The sequence below is a fragment of the Ambystoma mexicanum genome, chromosome 2p (genome assembly GCF_040938575.1).
Source record: "Ambystoma mexicanum isolate Mex_15411 chromosome 2p, UKY_AmexF1_1, whole genome shotgun sequence".
In the NCBI taxonomy this organism is placed as follows: Eukaryota; Metazoa; Chordata; class Amphibia; order Caudata; family Ambystomatidae; genus Ambystoma; species Ambystoma mexicanum.
In genome coordinates, this window is record NC_090923.1 from 883,503,634 (window position 1) to 883,510,442 (window position 6,809).

Here is a 6,809-nt window from a genome sequence, read left to right on the forward strand (position 1 = left end):
CTGTTACTGCGTGTGTTTTGCCTGCACTGACCCATGTGTTGTGGAGGGACATGATGGAAGTGATCTTTGACAGTGCCACTCATCTGCTATTGCTTCCTGTCTAGGGGACCATTGTACAGTACCCTGATGCTTGTGTTCTATGTCTCCCTCTACACAGCGGCAAGTGAAGAAGAGGGCGGAGACGGCGCTGTGGAGCAAAGCGGCGGGGATGCCCCCACGGCTGCAGAGGAAGGGGTGGGTGAGCCCCCACAGGGGCTTGCAACAGCAGAAGACGGTGTGGAGCCATCCAGGTTGGTGGTTTCCACAGAGGAGGAGGCCGCTGCTGAGGCGCACATGGGGCCTGGTGGGGGCATCCCTGCTGGTGCAAGTGGTGCAGTCCAGGGGCAGGAGGCAGCACAGGTCGCCGTGGAGGGGCCTGTGCATGTCACTGACACTGTGACTGCACCACCATGCACCAGCAGGGATGCCCCATCCCAGGCCCGTCCGCAGGTAGGGGGGATGTCCATGTTATCTGACTCCCCTCCACCTGCGGACGAGGGGACCCGTGGCCGTATGGAGAAGGTCCTGATTGGTGTCGCGTTGCGCACGGGTGTCATTCGTGATGACGTGCATGCTTCCCGGGAGGAGCTTGCACGTCATCACGAAGAGCACCATGCCAACGTGGCCCAGTTGGGATCGGCCATGGTCGGGGGTTTCATACATGTGTCGACCAATCTGGCGGCCCTCTCCTCCTCTGTGGAGACTATACGCCAGTCGCTCTCCATGCAGTCTTCCGGCCCAGATGCCACCAGGGCCCCCTGTGGACCTGCCCTGACCAACGCAGCCGGCTTGGTGGGGATCCCATCCCTGCCACAGCCGGGAGTCGGAGGTCCAGCAGGGGTGGACACCACAGCAAATGGACCCCAGCAGATGGGGACGGGCACGTGCACGACGGCGTCGGTGGATTCCATCAGCCTGGATGCCGTCGTGCTGGCAGAGGCAGTTGCGTCAGAGGCAGCAGCGGAGTCAACATGGGAGGCATCATGGCTCGGGGCAATCTACATTGGAGAGGCAGGCATCGACCGGAGGGCAGGAGGACCCAGGACGGGAAGGGTCTTCCGTGTGGCAGCGGTTGGGCCAGCAGATAGGTGCGGAGCGGCAGCGGGCGGAAGAGGCCCGGCTCACGATGGTCAGGGCGGAGAACTCCATGCGGAGGGCCCTGAGGCGGGCCGAGTGCCTCGAGGGAATCCGCAGGGAGTTGGAGGACATGTCGGCGTCCCTGCGGACCCTCGGGGCCATGGAACAGGACCGCCTCCGGGACACCGAACAGGAGTTCGATGATGCCCTGGCCCGGGACACCACGGAGTGAGCCGCTGGACTAGCCCCCCGCCTTTGTACATAGTTAATTAGTGTTAGGTTTTATTTCTTTTTTTTAATTTGGGGCGCTTGGACTATGCCCCACTTTTTTGTATATAGTTGTTAGGTAGGTTTTATTGTAGGTTTCATTTACATCGTTGGGATCATGGACCCTGGATTTGCTCTTTGTACATAGTTTGACAGTGGATTTGTGGCCTTCATCTTTTATTATTTTTTTCACCATGGAGCAATGGATTTTCACTTTACTTTCCCTTTGGATTTGCTTTGTTGGACAGTGACTTTGGACACAATTTCTTTACGGTTATTTTGGAGTCCCATTTTCGTTATTTATTATGTTTGTGGACATGCTGCTTTTTGATTTTTGTTGCCATTATTGTTTGTTTATATTTCATTCACACTGTAATACATTTTTGTTTCTTACTTTAATGTGTGGACTTCTCTCATTGGTTTCATGCCTGTCAGAATGTGGGTTTTCACAGTCATGTGTTGCCATTGTGTGGGTCTGACGGACTTGTACTCATGCGCATACTGCTTATTTGTTATCTATCATGTAATGGGTATTTCCATTTTGAATGGATGTAAAGCTTGGTTGGGTGTTTGGACTGGGGTGGCGTGGGGTGGGATTTGGGTGGGCATAGGAGCCTGGGATCTGGATTGTGATGACGTGTTGGCTGGGGGACATGAGTGGGGGCATGGTGGAGGGTGCCCCTGACGGGTGGGGGTGGTGGGAGACATGTGTGGGGGCCTGGTGGAGGGTGCCCCTGGATGCTGGTGGGTGGGGGTGGGGGTGCAGGGAGACATGTGTGGGGGCCTGGTGAAGGGTGCTCCTGGATGCTGGGGGTGGGGGTGCAGGGAGACATGTGTGGGGGCCTGGTGAAGGGTGCTCCTGGATGCTGGTGGGTGGGGGTGCAGGGGAACATGAGTGGGGGCCTGGTGGAGGGTGCCCCTGACTGCTGGGGGGTTGGGGTGACGGGAGACATGTGTGGGGGCCTGGTGGAGGCAGCCCCTGGATGCTGGTGGGTGGGGGTGCAGGGGGACATGAGTTGGACATGAGTGGGGGCCTGGTGGAGGGTGCCCCTGACTGCTGGGGGGTGGGGGTGCAGGGAGACATGTGTGGGGGCCTGGTGGAGGGTGCCCCTGGATGCTGGTGGGTGGGGGTGCAGGGGGACATGAGTTGGACATGAGTGGGGGCCTGGTGGAGGGGTCCCCTGACTGCTGGGGGGTGGGGGTGGTGGGAGACGTGTGGGGGCCTAGTGGAGGGTGCCCCTGGATGCTGGTGGGTAGGGGTGCAGGGGGACATGAGTTGGACATGAGTGGGGGCCTGGTGGAGGCTGCCCCTGACTGCTGGGGGGTGGGGTGGTGGGAGACATGTGTGGGGGCCTGGTGGAGGGTGCCCCTGACTGCTGGGGGGTGGGGGTCCAGGGAGACATGAGTGGGGGCCTGGTGGAGTGTGCCCCTGACTGCTGGGGGGTGGGGGCCTGGTGGAGGGTGCCCCTGGATGCTGGAGGTGCAGGAGGACATGAGTGGGGGCCTGGTGGAGGGTGCCCCTGGCTGGTGGGGGTGCAGGGGGACATGCGTTGATCAGTAGTGCAAGGTGACATGTGGGTTGGCTGGGGGGCATGGCCATGGTGGATGGGCTGCCTGCGGGACATGAGCAGGGGTGCAGGGTAGGCCCCTGTGGTGTGGGCTGCCTGCAGGGGCCGTGGAGGTTGTAGAGGGAACACCTGGGAGGACCCACGCGGTCAATTCACGTGTAGTCCTACCTGGCACCCCCAAAATACATGTACACAGCTGAAATCGCGTGTGGAACTTCCCGCGCACCCGGAATACACGTACCCTGCAGGATTAGGGTGTGGAACTTCCCGCGCACCCCGGAATCCACGTACCCTGCAGAATTAGCGTGTGGAACTTCACACGCACCCCGGAATACACGTAGCCTGCAGAATTAGCATGTGGAACTTCCCGCGCACCCCGGAATACACGTACCCAGGCCAATTGCGTGTGGAATTTCCCGGCACACCGGAATACACGTACCCAGCCAATCGCGTGTGGGACTTCCCGCGCACCTCGGAATACACATACCCACACGCGATTTGCCTGGGTGTCTTTCCGCGCAGCACAGAATGCACACACACGCTATTTTTCACACAGCGGATGTCCGTGTTTGTCGCGTACCCCTTTGCACATCTTTTGTCTTAGAGGGCCACAGTATGTGACATTCATCATAGCTGTATATAGGTGCTTTTTGTTGGCACACATTTTGGCGCACATTTATTTCAGGGGCAGGGACACTACCGCCTGCTTTCTTGTGGCGGACTTGTTTGGGTCTGTGCGCTGGTTTGCCTTATTGGATTCCATGAATACGTGTTGTAGGCGAGCGTGTGGGCGTTCCGCGCACTTGCCTCCTGTACTTCCCCCGTGACGCCCACATTTTGACGAGTTGTTCCCCATTCCGAGTGTTACGCCACGTGTTCCGCCTACTTTTGTTGTGTGCGCCGCGCTATGTGTGATTTCGCTGTGGCCGTGGCGCACGCCGTTAGATATCCTGTGCGCCAGCGTGCGCCGCGCACTTTTTCAGCGCACATCCGATATTTTTCTCGCGCACGCCCTTCCATGAATCGATGTGCGCTGGTTTCCCTGCGATTTTCACACTTGCACTGCGATTTTCGCACTTTTACTGCGAATCGCACGTTTTGGCACCTCTGCACGGGAATTTTCGGCGCACATTAATTCCATGAATCGACACCTTAGTTTTGTATAGGCAGATTTGTTACACAGACATTGTCATCATGGGAACTTCTAGATTTCACAGAAGTCGATAAATCCGCCCAATAAAAATGAATGTGCCACTCTAGAGATGGCAGAAGGGTGCGCTCTGGAATCCTTTACACTGCAGGTGGCAGGTGATGCATCCTGCAGCCCCTTGAAACGCATCACCACTAGGAAAGAGCAAGTCCATCATCCACCTTTGTTGAGGAAGTTGAACTGAGGGAGGCGGGAGAGAGCTACATGATCAGCAAACGAGCAGAGGCGAGCTGCCATTACGCGTTTTCTTTGTACCAAATAATTATGGAGCGAGGTGTACAATCAACGGTCCACTGGAATAAAACAGATGATGGCCACATCGCAGAAGATAAGTAAAACAACCCCGCTTAACAGAGATCACCAGAAGGAAGCTGGATGCTAAAGGACCGTAGAACCAAAGAGAAGGGTGAAACTGTGCTAGCCAACCAACCTGCAACAGAGAAGTACACTTCTACCTACCGAGGAACCAGTGAGAGTGGGCGATACGCTAAATGTTTGCAGGAGTTGAAGGGAACAGCGTATGGCCCAAACCCAGAGTGAGAGAACAAGGCTATGCCGATGGAATGGGAAAAAGCCAGCTGGGGCTAATGGGGAACAATGAATATCAAACTGGGTACGCGGCCCAAAGCACAGTGGTATGGCAAAGTGGAGAGGTGGGTAAAACGTGTGCAACACCGCCTGTTGGGAAACAAACAGTAAAGCCCACAGCACACTTATTAATAATTCAGCCCAAAGTAAACAAAGATTAAATGCTTGGATCACTGATGGGAAACATTTCAGAGCGCCAGTGCGAAAGTATCTGTTGCTCTGGATACTATATACTAGGTATAGGAGTTTCGTATGGATGGAAGATGAAAGAGCATTGAACAATGAGCCAGTCAAGACAGGGTCAAGCCTCAGAGCGAGCCAAACGTCATCAAAACATTTGTGAAACTATTACTGCAACTAGTTTCTTTGTCATCATAGAGCCAGTCACAAGTTTTCATGTTAAATACTAGCAAAATGAAAAGTCGACAAGCCAAGTACTGTAATTCGGGGCAATGTATGGCTGCTTAATAGCTGTAATTAACCCCTTACCTTGCAGACAGAGGCTTTTGAGAGGCAGACATTAGAATCACCTTAATATGACGAATTTAGACTACAGCGTGTCACTCATTGCTTTAGTTATGCCTTTTGACTTTTTTTTAGGTCCATAAAATGCTTCTAAGACTGCCCTCTGTTTAGGATGGGTCTTCCAGTAGTGGAGTCTTAAAAGTATTCCTAAACATGATGGCAGAACTTGTATTACCCATGACCATTTCCTGGAGTCTTTAAATCCTCTCGATGCTGCCATGTTTTCACTTTTGTAAATGAAATTGCTGGTCTTCAGCGTGTTTCCACAAAACTAGGGACAAGGCCCTCGTCATCTTACCAAACTACTGGCCGTGTACACACAAAAAAAAAAAAAAAAAAAAAAAAAAAAAAAAAAAAAAAAAAAAAATCGCGGAAAAAAGGCCGTGGTTTTTACCACGGTGTCAAACCACGGCCTTTTTGCCGCGATGTTTTGTGTACACGGCCATTTTTGCTGCGATTTTAACACATGGAACCCTTATTTCACTCTTACCAGTTAACCAAAGACAATTAGTGCCCAAACATTTAAAAGTGCTGAGGTTCACCTTTTAGTCATAGCGGAGAACCGTAAAGACACACTAATACCCATCACTCAGAGCCCCCTCCTATTCCCCCCCCAGCATCTCCACTGAAGAGGATACCTGCACGCATAAAATGCATGCAGCACATTCAAATATTACTCTCCCACGCGTAGAGTCACCAGCTACACTAAACGAGAATAGATTAACATGCAAGCAGAACAATTAACTACTGGTATCTTGCAAAACAAAAAAAAATCAACTTCAGATTTTCCTCATCCCTTTCCATCCACACATTGCCTCAGGGTTTACCCAGTCAATGAATGGTACGTGCACTTGCAATCCCCGATGGCAGAAGGGACCAAAATAAACATTTGATTAGCAGGAGTTGAGGCATCACTCAATGAATGGGTGCTACCGCTGGAGAATATTCCATAAGGGATGCAAACCTCTTGTCCATCACATTGGACGGATGATGCTTTATAAATTGCATATTCCTGAACACGTAGGTGAGGACACAGGTGTAGTGGTTTGGCACGAGTTGGCCTGTGGACTTCCAAATAGCTCCTTGGTTGCTCTTGATGACACGCTAACCAGCTTACATTTGCACCCACAGATTTTGATCCATGTGGCAGACGAAAACGGCGAGACTGGTAAAGCACTCGGCCCCACCTCGGTAAATGTCACATAGATGCTGGAAAGGCAGCTATCCTGGGGAGCATAGTGCGCCCAGGTCCAGTCAGTGTCCACTAACAGAGTACAATGATACCCCCTCAATAGGGAATATCAATTCATCCGTTTTCAGGAAAAGGGCCATTTTACACAGGTTTTAAGTGCATAAAGACGTCCTGTGCGTTACTCTAGACGCATGCAATTCTGAAAATAAAAAAAGAAAGTAAAAGAACAGTCCTTCCCTGCAGCCCGCTTCACTCAGTCACCAAGTCATAGACGGGGCATAAATAGGACACAGGTGAGTTAGAAGAGCTACATAGCAATGCAGTATCCATTAACACGGAGAAG